The sequence below is a fragment of the Athene cunicularia genome (genome assembly GCF_003259725.1).
Source record: "Athene cunicularia isolate RWA chromosome 4 unlocalized genomic scaffold, athCun1 chr4_part3, whole genome shotgun sequence".
In the NCBI taxonomy this organism is placed as follows: Eukaryota; Metazoa; Chordata; class Aves; order Strigiformes; family Strigidae; genus Athene; species Athene cunicularia.
The window spans coordinates 1,140,234-1,153,733 of NW_020799100.1; positions in this window are offsets into that span (position 1 = coordinate 1,140,234).

Consider the following 13,500-nt stretch of genomic DNA (forward strand, 5'->3'; position numbering starts at 1 on the left):
GAGAGCACTTGGCAAGATCCAACCTTAAAGCTGTCTGGCACATTATCCTATTTCATAGAGTGATTTATTTTAAATGAAAGCATATGGATAGCAAGTGTCAATGGTGCAATAGTGCTAATGTTAGGTGATGCACCCATCATACGTGAGAAGAAATGTGGTCTCTCCAAGCAGCAGGTAGTGATGCGTATGCTTCTGTCAATAAGATCCTACACACATTCCCGATGAGCACATTTTGAGCTCCCATTATCATTAGTGGGAGGGGGATGGGGGACGTCCATGTCTCTACGTGTTTTCTGTGCTAATCTGAGAGCTGGACCAAATCCCAGTACTTGGGTCACTTGTACACAGAGTTTTCATTGTGAATCAGGGGTAAAATGGCAGCCTCTCAGTTGTGCTTTGAAACTATGCATTTTTTAAAACTTGTGTATGCATAAGCCTCTTATTTAATGAATGACTCCCTTTGTATTTACATGTTCCACCATCCACAGAACAAATAGGGTTTAGTCGTTTGAGAATGAAAACTTCTAGTACTCAAGGGAGAGAAGGGAAAGGGAAAAAATAGTTGCAGCTGTTTTATGGAAGTGGTAAAAAATCAATTAGCCTCTTAGTTTTAGATCTTACCTGATCTTCAAGGCATTCGGTGGACGTAAATGTTTTTTTCCTGAAGTTACATATTCCACGGCTTCAGACAGAAAAAAAAAAACCCAATATAAATGTAACTGAAACATATTGGTTTCAGTGCAGCTGAATTCAGATTGAAAGTGGGCAGAAAAGTTATTTTAGGCTGCTCTGGATCATTATCCTAAATTAGAAGGATTTTACCAGACCTGAAGGCTTCTTAATCTTGTGCCTTTTTTATTCCTCACTTTAAATTTGGCTGATAAATGAAATATGTGAAATAATAAATAAATTAAAAATATATGGCAGAAATAATTTCAAAGGATTTAGCAGCCAAGATAGGAATGTACTGAAAGCAGCATTTTAAGTTGTCTTGATTTCCAAAAGGAAATAGTTATAAATTAGTTCTAGGGCACTCTGACTCATTTATAAGAGTGGTTCAAGAAACTCTTCAATATTAATTAGTAGCCTGTGAATTCAGCCTATGCAATTATGATGAGACAGTTCTTTGGGTATGAAAGAGCTAACTTATCATATTTTTGAATTCACCATCTATAAGCTTGAATATTTTTGTATTTCCATATTTCTCAAGTAGCACTTAATTTAATCTTATCCCCATTTCTTTCAATAAACCATTGTTGCGTCTCTTAAGCAGCACAGCTTCCTCCTCTAACTCATCTCCCCGTGAAATTGGTTTAATGAAGCAGAAAGGTATGAAGCATTAACAACACTGGAATTCATGTGGTAGCACTTCATTTTTCAGAGGCACTCACATTTCCTACCTAATTTATAAAATCAGCACACAAATGATTTTTATCACAGCCATTACATCAGTATAAATTACTGCCTTTTCTATAACACGGCAGTTAGTCAAACTGTTGAAATTATATCTATTAGTCATAGGGAGGAGGAGGGAAAAAGAAAAACCTGTAGGAAAGATTTAGTGTAAAATAAGGACTGATAGCAGCCTTATTGAAACACTAATATTAATTTACCAAATGAGCCCAAAGTACGGATATTTTGCAAAGGAAAATTAAAACCACACACAGTAAAGCAAATAGGTCAATTTGTAAGGAGCCAAAAAGGAAACTCAGCAAACAAACTCTGCTGTATCGGAGGCAGTCAGAAATGCAATTAGGAAGAAGTTCCTCACATCCAAGAAGGCAAGACATGCCTCACTTCCAGTCATAACCCCATATTTCTCCCAAGCTTTCCCATTCACCTCATTGCTGTAGCACTGGTGTTCTGCTTTTGTGTACGGTACCTCTTCCAAAGTCATTGTTATCCTCCTGACTTCCTCCATGTGCACTGTTACCTACTTGCATCCTGGTTGTTCCTTTCCAGACTAGTGGGGATCTGCACCTATCACCCATGTTGCCGCCCCGCAAAAATATAATGGTGCTTGCTGGGAAAATCTTTTAGTGTCCTCTGCTTTCCCAGTGAGTATAAACTGCTTTTCCAGGACCTACATCACGATTTGCCTGTAAGAAAATAACTGCTCACTCTGCAGATGCATCACATTCTTGAAAATACTTTGGGTTTGTACTGCTCTGTAAACATCACCTGTCTCTGCCAGATCTTCTGCTGATCTTACAAGTGTGTCCTGGGCTTCCTTTCCTGTTTGCTGTTCTTCAAGCATGACGCCTTCCAGAATTGTTCAGTAAATTCACTGTTACCTGCTTTGTCAGATCTCTCCTCCAGATCTGCCTATGTGAAATAGCCATCAGGTAGGTGGCAGACAAAAGGTCAGCAGGAAATACTCTTTCAGAATCACAGACATGCTCCAGAAAAACCCACTCTTCCTATAACTTTTATTCTCACTCTCCATTTTCCAAATATTTGCCCCTGATGTACTTCCTCCCTCAGATCAGATGGGAAGCACTCAAGAGGCAGGGACCACACCTTCTGATTTGTCCTCTCACAGCAGCAAACATAATAGGACACAAGGCTTCACAGACACTGCTTGATGTCATTAAAAAAAAAAAAAAAAAAAAAAAAAAAAAAAAAAAATCTGAGCTGGTTAGGTTGTCAGTGCAACAGCAAAAAACATGCAAGGTGCACACAGTTCAACCCACCCTTCCTAGGCACATTTTGCCTTATATTTGGATCTCCTGCTCATTAATTAGCCTTTCCCTCTACATAACATCAGGGACTTTTTGCCTGGCTTTCTCTATTTCCAGCAGATGTAGTACTGGTGTAGAAGTGTCTACTGATGGCACCTTGTGGCTAAACCAGAGAAATGCTTGGGAATAGGAACAAGCATGAAGTAAGCCAGGAAAACATCAAGAGAAGGCTATAATATGAAGGGCATATCCCTCCTGCTGCAGAAATGGTGCAACACTGTAAAGCTTTGCAGACATCTCTTGGCAAGGCACTGCACAAACACTGCCCGCGGAGGGCACCAAGAGCGGCTCCCCTCAGAGCCCCCAGCCCTTTGCAGAGTCTGGGGGTGCAAGCAGGGGACTTGGCCTAAAACCTCAACCCAGCAGCAGGCAGGATAAGGGGGAAGAGGCCTGAGGCTTGCACTAGGCAAAGTGAACTGACAAATCCAACTAATCCAGTGTGTAAGGGAGAGAAAGGACCCAGGCTCTATCTGCTAACCAGAGTCCCAAAGGTTAAGACCAGCTTTGATGGGTGCCCTTCGACTCTGCAGAAAAGTCAGCCTGAACCAGGGATCAGTTTCTAGCATGCACTGGTCAGCAAAACCACTGACCTCCATGGTAGCTCTTTCTGCATCCCTTTTTAGAGGCATTGCAGTGCCTGCTGCCATGGGCAGAGCATGTAACTGCTCTGAAAAGCTGATGGTATTGGAAGCCTCAAATGCCTGCTGATCCCTGGAGCACACGGTGATGTATTTGGTCACCATCTCTCTAGATTTTACCCTAAAAGCTCAAATGTGGGTGGCAGGTCCTAAATGTGCCTAGACCTAAATGTGCAAGTCAGCTGCTAGTTTGCAGTCACGGCCAGAACTCGGTGTGGTGTGAGCACAGCCAGCAAGGTCTTTGCTGGGTCCTTGCTGACTAGTTCAGGCACAAGCCCTGACCAGGACAGCCTTCAGCAAGGCACAGCCAAAGCTGAGCATATACCAGTGTGGGCTCTGTTGGTATTAATGAATCATGTTCCCACACACAGTAGCTGACAGGATTCCCACAATGTGATGAGTAACAATGGTGGGATTAAGAGACAACAAAGGACACAGACATATTCTACAGATAAAGGTTATTTGGCACCAAGCAGTGCCATGTGAGATATGTCCTAGGTAGAGATCAACAAACCAGGAGCATGTGTCAAGGTACAGATAGACGGGACACCTAAGCCCACCAAAGGTCTCCTGAGAAATGCTGTGAACACATGAAGAACGCACGACATTGTCCCAACCAGTAAGCAGTAACAAAGCTGGTTTTAACTAAGGCTGCTTCTCATTTACCGTGTTTTCCTCAACTTTGATTGAGTCCAATCATTTCTCTCCAACCAATCCAGGTATTTATCCTGCATGTCTCTCTAAGACCCACTCTGGTTTATATTATCTTTAATCTGTCATTAACATAATTCCCAGATATTTTGAAGTCCTTTTAAGAGCTGGCTCCAAGTTTCTGCCCCCAACAGCTTTCAGTGTAAGTAAGCAGCATAAATAACCCTTGGGAAGAGAAACAGGAGTGCTGTGGTTTGCCCAAGATCACCCAACAGATCAGATCTCCTGAATTCCAAAGACTGGGACACGTAATTACAAGATGTAAATATAACTCTAGAGGAAAACTTCTATGATGGAAAAATAAGGAGATGTGAAGACCTGGAAACAAATCATGCTACAGTTGGATATGTGAGAGCCTTGAAGAATAACAAAAAAGGTGAAATTTACCTTTTCCAGGTAGACTTACAGATTCTCAGGAGACTAAGGTCTTCAGACCTAATCAAGTGTCATGCAAGATGTCAAAGAAACAGTTCTACATGCTCTATATAAACACCCAAGGCAAAAGAAATAACCCTCACTGCCCATCCAGGGGTTGGTGCATCCATATTAAAAGGCAAATGAGAGTCTCAAAAACCACAGCGGTTTATAAACAGCAATACAAAATAAACAGAAAACATTTTTGTGCCAGATCTCACCTGCAGCTGTATCAAGACATTACCTTTTTTATGGCCTACAACAGTACTATACACAGTAATTCTCAACAGCTTTAATACAAACAGATTTTGCATACAAGTATACAAAGGTGTCCTGTCAGGCAAATTTCGAGCTTTCCAATCCATCAGAGACAGAAGAATTCTCCTTTACTGATTTAAAAAACAACCAAAAAAAAAGAAAAAAAAAAACAACTTGGTGAAAAAACATGCTGTGATATGAAAAGCAAAATGACAGACATGGAAGACACTCAGCAGTAGCTGGTGTAAATTGGTGGGTTTTTTTATAAAACTTCTTTTTCTTTTCCTATAAAACCACTTTCTGCCATAAAATGACTCTTGCAACTTTAGTACTCCTTCTTGATCTGTCTCTACTTAATACTAAAAGGAAATTAACACCAACAGATAAGGAATAAAAGCCTCACATTGAGGAGAACTTTTACCTGGAAAAGAAAGAAGAGTGAGAGATTCAATGAAGACCACAAAAGACTTCACTATTCCATATTACCTGGAAGATGGTCAGATACCACTGTGATAAGCAGCCTTACAAAAACTTGGGAAAGGTTGATGACTGAAATTGGAATAATTTTTTTTTCCAAAGTAGATGTTTTACTGCTTTTTTGAAATAGTAAAGCTAAAGGCTCGTCTTTACCTTTTTGTGTAAATAACTTCCTTTGCCTGGGGTGTTCATCATCGGTTTGACCTTAAAATGCATGGCAGCGTTCTTAGCAATATTCAATCAATGGTAGGATTAAAGGTGAAATCAGTTACACAGAGGAAGCCTACTGCTGTTTCACCAGTGTGGTGGCTCTAATCTCCCTCCAAGAGACTAAAGATCATAACTGATTTACTTCTCTTCCCTGGGGAACAATTTTCTGTAGCCTGAAGCAATCAGGAAACAGACTGAATTGGCTTTAATACCCATCTGCCCTAGGGGGGAGAGACTGTGAAAAGCTACTAGGTTGTTTCTTCTTCATACTTGTAATTAAATAAACTATGACAAATTTGACAGGCAGAATATCTAGCAGTACCAGTTGTCTTAAAACTTCCTACTCAGTGTGTAATTGATATATAGCAGCTATCCCCAAGCAGTATTGGAGAATATTTAAAGATTAAAATCAGTGATCTTCGCTCCATGCCATGATTTAACCTATTGGCAACATACCTCTAATTTTCACACCTACCAAGTGACAAAAATAACCTTTTCAAGACTGAGAGACATGTTTAAGCACAAGTAAATGGGGCTTACTTTGATTTTTTTTTTCTTTCCTTGACTGGGATCTTTCTATTATTTCAAGAATGCTAGGCATGTAAATGAGACGGTAATGATATAATGGAGAAACAGATCTTAGAAGTGGTAACTTAAAAGTTTTATATCAGAGAACGACAACCGGGGACCATGAAAGCATTTTCATATAGATTAATATTAAAGTACATGTTACTAACAGCTTAGTCAATAAACCTTTGCTACTACTACTTTTCTAAACAGTGCCAGAGACAAAGATGATAAGTTTTTCTCTGACGAACTTTCTGCAGTTCATCATGTTTCTCAGAGTTGTTATAACAGAAAAATAATGACATTTTATAAATAAAACCAAGGTTTGTTTTTTCTAGGCTAGAGAAAACACAGGAGAGAGAAAAGGATTGCTGTGAGGACAGTAATTTCAAATATGCTGCTATCTACCTTTCTTATTCATATACCCCAGCATGTTCATGGGGAAAGCAAGTAACTCATCAGGATTTTTCAGTTTACTGTGTTAGAGATTGTTTTTTTTCACATGAGCTTAGCTGAGACAGTTTACAGTCACAGACTATTCTGTTTTTTTCATAATTATTGAATTAATTTTAGGTTTATTAATATATTACTAGAGGAAAGCAAAGAATTTAAGAAACGCTTTGGTTTCTCTGTCCAGTCCTGTTGCCAAATGATACTGAGGCCCGACATCCTGGCATTCAGAGGTAAAAGAATTGTTACTACTCCTGCTAAGTGTTTTCAAAGCACAGTACCAACCCTCCAGTGGTGCAGAGGATGGCATTGCTTACCCCTTCACAGATGGAAACGCTTATGCTTATCCATTCACAGATGGAAACAGATACAGAAATATAACAGAGGCCTCGTCAAAAACATGCACTGATATTTCTGCCCAGCTTGAGGTAACTCAGTGATAACCTCTCAGTAAGTGTCTACACATCTGCTTATAACACCTTTGGAAAGATAGCCCACATCAGCTGAGCCACACTTTCAAAAATCAACATTACTAAAGAGTTTGCATATGAAAATATAATATAATAAGCTGAATTATGTTTATCAATGTCTGTGGACAATATAAGGAAATTATCATCATCTCTTTGGTCCGCACTGCCTGCTGTATCCAGTTACTAAGGAAATGTAGAGGAGATGACTCTGGTAATCAACTATCTAGAGCAGATTTACAGGCTTTAGTTTTAAACACTCACCTGTTACAACAAAATTACAAAAGTCTAGTCAGAGTTCTGAAGTTAGGTGTGCTCTCTGTGAAGATCCATGGGCTGCTATTCCTGAATACATTTTCAAAAAAATATCAGTCAATGTGCAATTACAGACTCAACAGCAGCTTACACAGCTATCTGAAAAACAGAAATTCTGTGCTTTAACACACACCAGCATGGTAGCATGGGACAGATTCTGCAAAAGAAGCTTTTGTACTTCTCTGGTGCCTGAGAAACTGTGGAGACATCTGAGCGTCGCCAGTCCTGAACCTGCAATTAATTCTCATTGCTATTATGCTGAATTCCTCCTATCGAAGAAATAAAAGTGCTTAAATAAACAAACCACAAACAGGAATTGAATGAGAAGCTAAACACTTAAAGCCACTCACATTAAGATTTTTACTTTGCCAAATTGATAGTAAGAAGAATTGGTGGATGTATTGTCATGTTCAGCTTAGTTTTTCAAAACTAACTACTTCAGAAACAAATTATGTTTCAAAACCTGGCAAGTGTTTAAACTGGGTATTGTATATTTTTTATATGTTTAAAAGAACACAGACACTTAGATACAAGCACCCAAGACAGGTGATTCATTTTTCTAAGAGCTAAACATTTACCTGTGTGTGATTAAGAGTTATACAAAAAGCCAACAGTGACTGCTAAAAATCTACTTCATCCTGAAACTGCTGATAGAGAAAATTATGCTGCAAACAAAATCTATTCTGTTGGTTTTGTACAAAGATTTGAAGAATTCAAATATATTCCAAGATTATAGCTAGCTTAAAAAAAAAAAAAAAAAAGAGTGTTAACATATAAAAACCAGCCATTTTTTAAAAAACTCCCATTTCCCCTATTTCTCTTCTGCACCTGCTTTTTATTGCAATAGCCACAGGCTGTAATAAGACAGCAGTGTGGCTTCAAGCCTTGATACAAAGGAAGCTCTGTCTGAGCCAGTTACTCATCCACATGACATGATAGCTCCCATTTCCTCCTCCTTCTTGCTTTCTCAGAGCAGTGACAGAAACCACATTGCAGAACTGTCAAGATCCTAAAACCTGATTGTTAAATGCCAATTACCTTGATTAGGTTTCCTAAAAAAAGGGGGGAAAAAGAGCAAGAGATGTGGACCGAAGATTTACCTGCTATGCTCCAACTTGATAAACTGGAACTCAAGCGTATCTTGTCTGCTCACAGATTCCACCCATAGATCTGCTGAGCAAACATAGTTGTTTCACTTTAGCTAAGAAAATTGCACTGAAAATCAATAATTTACAATAAACTTCTCTGTTATTTTTAAACAGCACTTTGAAAGTCATGTTTCTCTTCGAAGAAGAATTACGTGTAAAAATGGATGTAAAGATACCTGCATTTATCCAAAATTTCCCAAGGGAAACAATACCAACAGGGTAAGAAATTAACATTAGACTGAAACTCATACAAAACAGGAGGTAGCCTAGAATAAGGCTATGGGGCCTCTGAAATTCATAGGAGCAGGGGATGCTCAGCATTTAGAAAGAGCAAACACAAGTCTTTATCCTTCAGCTGAAAGGATTTGCAGTTCCTCTGAAGACCAACTCCACCACAACCTGCACACAGAGGTTGGTGTTCAGTCCCCAAACCTATTTGCTCAGTGGCTAATGCCAGCATGATGGTGACAAGGAGGTAAGGGAACAAGGTCAGAGAAGTACGACTACTACCCCGGGGCAGCACTCATCACCCACCAAGGGTGCGCAGCCCCTGATCATGAGCAGAGAATGACATTGTGTGTGCGCGTAACAAAACACCATGGATGGACTGATGAGGCCTTGCTACTCCAGCGCTCCATCCTACTAAGAGCATCAACGTGCTTCAGCTGCATAAGCAGACAGCAGCACACACATCCTAGGGCCTGGCTAGGAGGCAGAGCATCATGGCAGAAATAATTTTTCAGTTGCTTGGCTATGTTACCTACTGGCCTTGAGATAACCCTGGCCAGGGTACAGGGGAAGGAAAGCACAAGGATTGACTCTGGTTCTGGCTCTGTGGAGTGCACAGGGAGCAGCAAGGAAGGGAGGGTGGCACTGGAGATCAGTCCCTGCACAGCAGACTGAGTTATTCTTCTACATGCACAAGAATTAAATAACTCTGAAAAGCCTTGAGCTGGCTGTGTTTTAACCCTCAGTTCAAAATAAAATCCATGCTCAGCTACAACCTTGGTCCTCAATGCGCAGCTATCTTGGGTGACAGGGTACCAGTTAGCATGACATCACCATAATTACAGCAAAATCATACTTGCCCTGCTGTGACCTCGCTCTGCGGGTTATATGGGTCTACAGATATATCCTGTGTGCAGTTCTAGGCAGCTCTAGGTTTCTCCCACAATCAAATGCAAGGTATTTATCTGCAGTTCCTCAGTGAGGCTATGGGAAGTCATTGACTATCTGCACTCAGTGACTGTATATTAATGAAGATGCATCTTGTTCTTAATGAAGATACAGAGTATATCTTCATTACAATTTCAAGCTCTGACATCTTACAACAGGTATTAAAATTTAAACCTGAGTTATACTGCAGCCTGGACAGTAACCCTGTACAGTCAAAGCAGCAGGAGCCAAAACCCTTTCCTCTTCCAAGGGGATCTTTTCCTTTAGCAGCTATAGCTGAAATTCAGCTAACAGCCCAAGTAAGCTGTGCAGTCTGGTAAACAACTGTGACACATATTTTCAAACAACAAATTTAACTGTAACACTACAATTATGCACCACAGAGAGTACAAATTATCCCATCCTTCACATCGGTATGCCTTTCCTGACCCTCTATTTCTTCTTCTTTTAATTAATCACCTTTACTTTCTGTGTCCACCTGGTCCATCTGTGCAGCAGTGCTATGAATAAGCCAGAACTGCAGCTTTAAAAAGAAAGGGAATGTTTATAATTTTTATTTAGTTCCGTTATGTGTCTCATTGTTGAACACAGAAAGTAATTTTCTATAAAGAAGGGTTCTGGATAATCAGCTGAGAATAATCTAATTATTTTCCCTTCAATTACATTTAAAATAAATTATTGCAAACCACTTTATTACCCATGCAACTCCCACTGCATATCAGAAGGTGGCAGACCAAACAGCTGGGGATTTCTGTACCCACTGTCAACCTGTCTCAGATACAGTCTCCACCGGGGAAAAACACCAGACACCTGATTAGATAATACTTTCCTCTGGGAAGAAGCACGCACTACTGCTTTGTCACCAGTAGTAAAAATTTCATCAAATTCTTCAAGACAGAAAAGTCGAACACCACCAGGGGTACCCAGCCTGCAAGGTCAAAACTTCTCTCTTGCTCTCATAGATCATCAAGGAATGTTATCTGGATGTTGCCACCAAAGACAGCTCAGTTAATTCATGCAGACTGGAAAAATCTACAGTCGATCTGATCTGACTCAGGGATCTTGCTTACGATCTGCTTTAATGCTCCAAGCCTCAACCCTTCCAAGCAGGCATGTCAGAAATCTGGATCTGAATCCTAACCTTGGCATCCAGTAACACTACTGAGTAATCTGACACTGAGGGTTGCACTGATCAATCACCATTTCACCTGAACTACCGGTGTTACTGAGCAAAACAGGCACTTTTGTAGCACTTGAGCAAGGGGGAAATTGTACAGAAGATGAGCATCAATGAAAGCTATAGTCCAAAACCTCTTTTCTTTCTGCAAAACAAGATGTCAAAAATACTGCCACAGTAACTTTTTAATACAGACTCAGCTTTATCATGGAGTTTTGGAGAAGAAGCTTCTAAACAGCAAATCTGTTCTGTAAAAAAAAACCAAAAAAACAAAAAAACCCCAACAATCTCTAAAATCCTGGAAATATCATATAAGAAAATCCCCACATGCATATCTCTGTATTTATAATGGGCTAAAGCTAAGAAAACTCAGATATTTTCCCCAGTTCACTCCACCTCTGACAGATAAAACAGGGAGATAAGAAAGTTGTGATGTTCTTTTGACCTTCTGCCAAAGGTAAGGACCACCTGTCGATCTGAATTTCCCTTGCAAATCTGCTGGAGCTGCAACACTGAAACTGCACTGCTGGTGCCTGCTTTATCTCTGATTAGCCATCATTTGGGACAACTGTTCAACTGATGGAGCAAATGACTGCACTGAGCTGGCATTTCCTACCTCCCCATCACACAACTGTTTAGAATAATATCTCAGTGCAACTGAAATGCAGTTTTATTTCTCCTCTCTCATCCAATCCCACAAAAATAAGAAAAAACTTTATACAAAGGTTTATTTTTACCTTACTGGAGAAGGATATTATATACTCTGATGAACAATACTAGGATTAAGGTGGTCTCAAAGAGGTGTTTTGGCTCAGAATATAACCACAATGCTCAGAAGGGATGTTTCTCTCCAAAGGGCACAATACTGCCCAAGAATATAGTTTTAGTCTGGGGGCAGGATTTCTCAGGGTTTTCCTGAATAGCTGCCAAAACCAGACGTAATGGTCCGCTGTCTGTATTAAAGCTGGCATTCCCCAGTTTTCCCTAGAGATGGCTGCATTTTCTGTAGTAGACAGAGCAATCCCTGAGTACTGTCTGCCAGTCTTTACTCCCTGAGAGTGCGACACTGGAGTCAGGTTACCAGAGTGATTACAGGTATCACTTGCCATCTTCTCTCTACTTATTTTTATTTCCTTCTTTCACTAGAATATACCAGTTTAAAATGGACCTTATACTTTGTTTACTTTGTCCAACCCTCAAGGTGAGAGTGTGCTCAGCCAAGTCTGTCTATACTGCTCTCCCCTCTAAGGTCAGCTTTACCTTTCTGCCACAGACTCCTTCACTTCCCTGTCCATCTTCTCTGCATGTGGCCCCAGATGACAGACACTGGGAAAGCAGGCTGAAAGTCTGGGGTGTCTCAGATCAATTGTCTGCTCTTATTTTGTTGGTATAGGCAAGTTGCTCCAGTCTGGGGAGATGTGCAAAGAAGCTGTAGTGAACTGTTCTGTTCAAAAATGATTAAGCGGAGCTGGCTCAGGACAGAACTTCCAATAGTTGTAACAAAATTAAACACAATCTTAAATAGAAAGGTATCAGCATTAGAAGTAGGATCTGGAAAAAAAAAGCGTGTACTCTTCTGCCTAACTCCTTTAAGTAGTACACCAGTAAATATCAGGAATGCATTCTTTTTTTTTTTTTTTTTTCAGAGAAAGAAATGACAAGACCTGAAAAGCAGAGGGCTGAGTTACACACTTTAACCCAGTTGAGTGAACTCAGAGCTACACCAGGATGATTCTTTTGATCTGCATATCTGTCTCAATTATTATTTGTATGAACACAGCACCCATCAGCCCAGAGAAGTAAACAGTCAGTGAAAAAATCAGAAACCAAAGCAGAATTTCTTTTCTTAATGATTTAAAGGTCAGTAACATTAGAACTGTAAAAATGAAATACATATGCCAAAAAGAGATCAAAATATGCAAAGCAGCTATTCCTTCTCCCGGACACACTGTAACCCCCTTTCCCAAGTAGTCCAGAACATTTGTATCAATATTTCATACTGACAACATCACTCGGATACACAGACAGACTATCCAACATCCTTCCAATTTTTGCTTTCCATCACTTATTTTCTTACTCCTATTTTACTACATTGACATCATTCCCTGATGGAAATAGCACGCTCTCCAATGGACACTGGTAGCAGCTTCACATGTGCCCGGGGCCAGGAGCAGCTGGCAAGGGCTGATCCAAGGGGTGAAAGGACCCAGACACCACATTGCTGCATCTGCTATATGCTTCAGATTCCTCCCTGTACAGATGGGGTACCCACCCACCATTGTGTATATCTCTGATCAAGGGTGTTATAAAATGGTCAAATATTATTTAATAATTGGCTTCTATCTGTGCAGGTGTTTAATAGATGCATCAATTTGACAAATGTTTCTCCTGTTGATTCTCATCATCAGTACATACTTTTTCTTTTTAAAAAAGTTACTTGAGAACATTGTAAATATGCAGAAGATTATTTTGTTTGCCATACTCATGGTATTAAAATCATTTGCTTGAGACCTCCATCCATTCAGATGAAAATAAAATATTTTAAGACATGATATATTACATAAATTAACTATGGAAAAATCGTGGGGAAAAAAGCACTTCTGATGCTTTGAAATCACATGAACAGTATTTTGGCTAGTATGGTCTATGTCAGTCACCTTTTCTTCCAACTGTTTTATGAACAAAGTAAATCTGTTCAAATCATTTGTTCTTGCCCTGTCACACCTAAGCCCCAATGTTTGCAAATAAAAA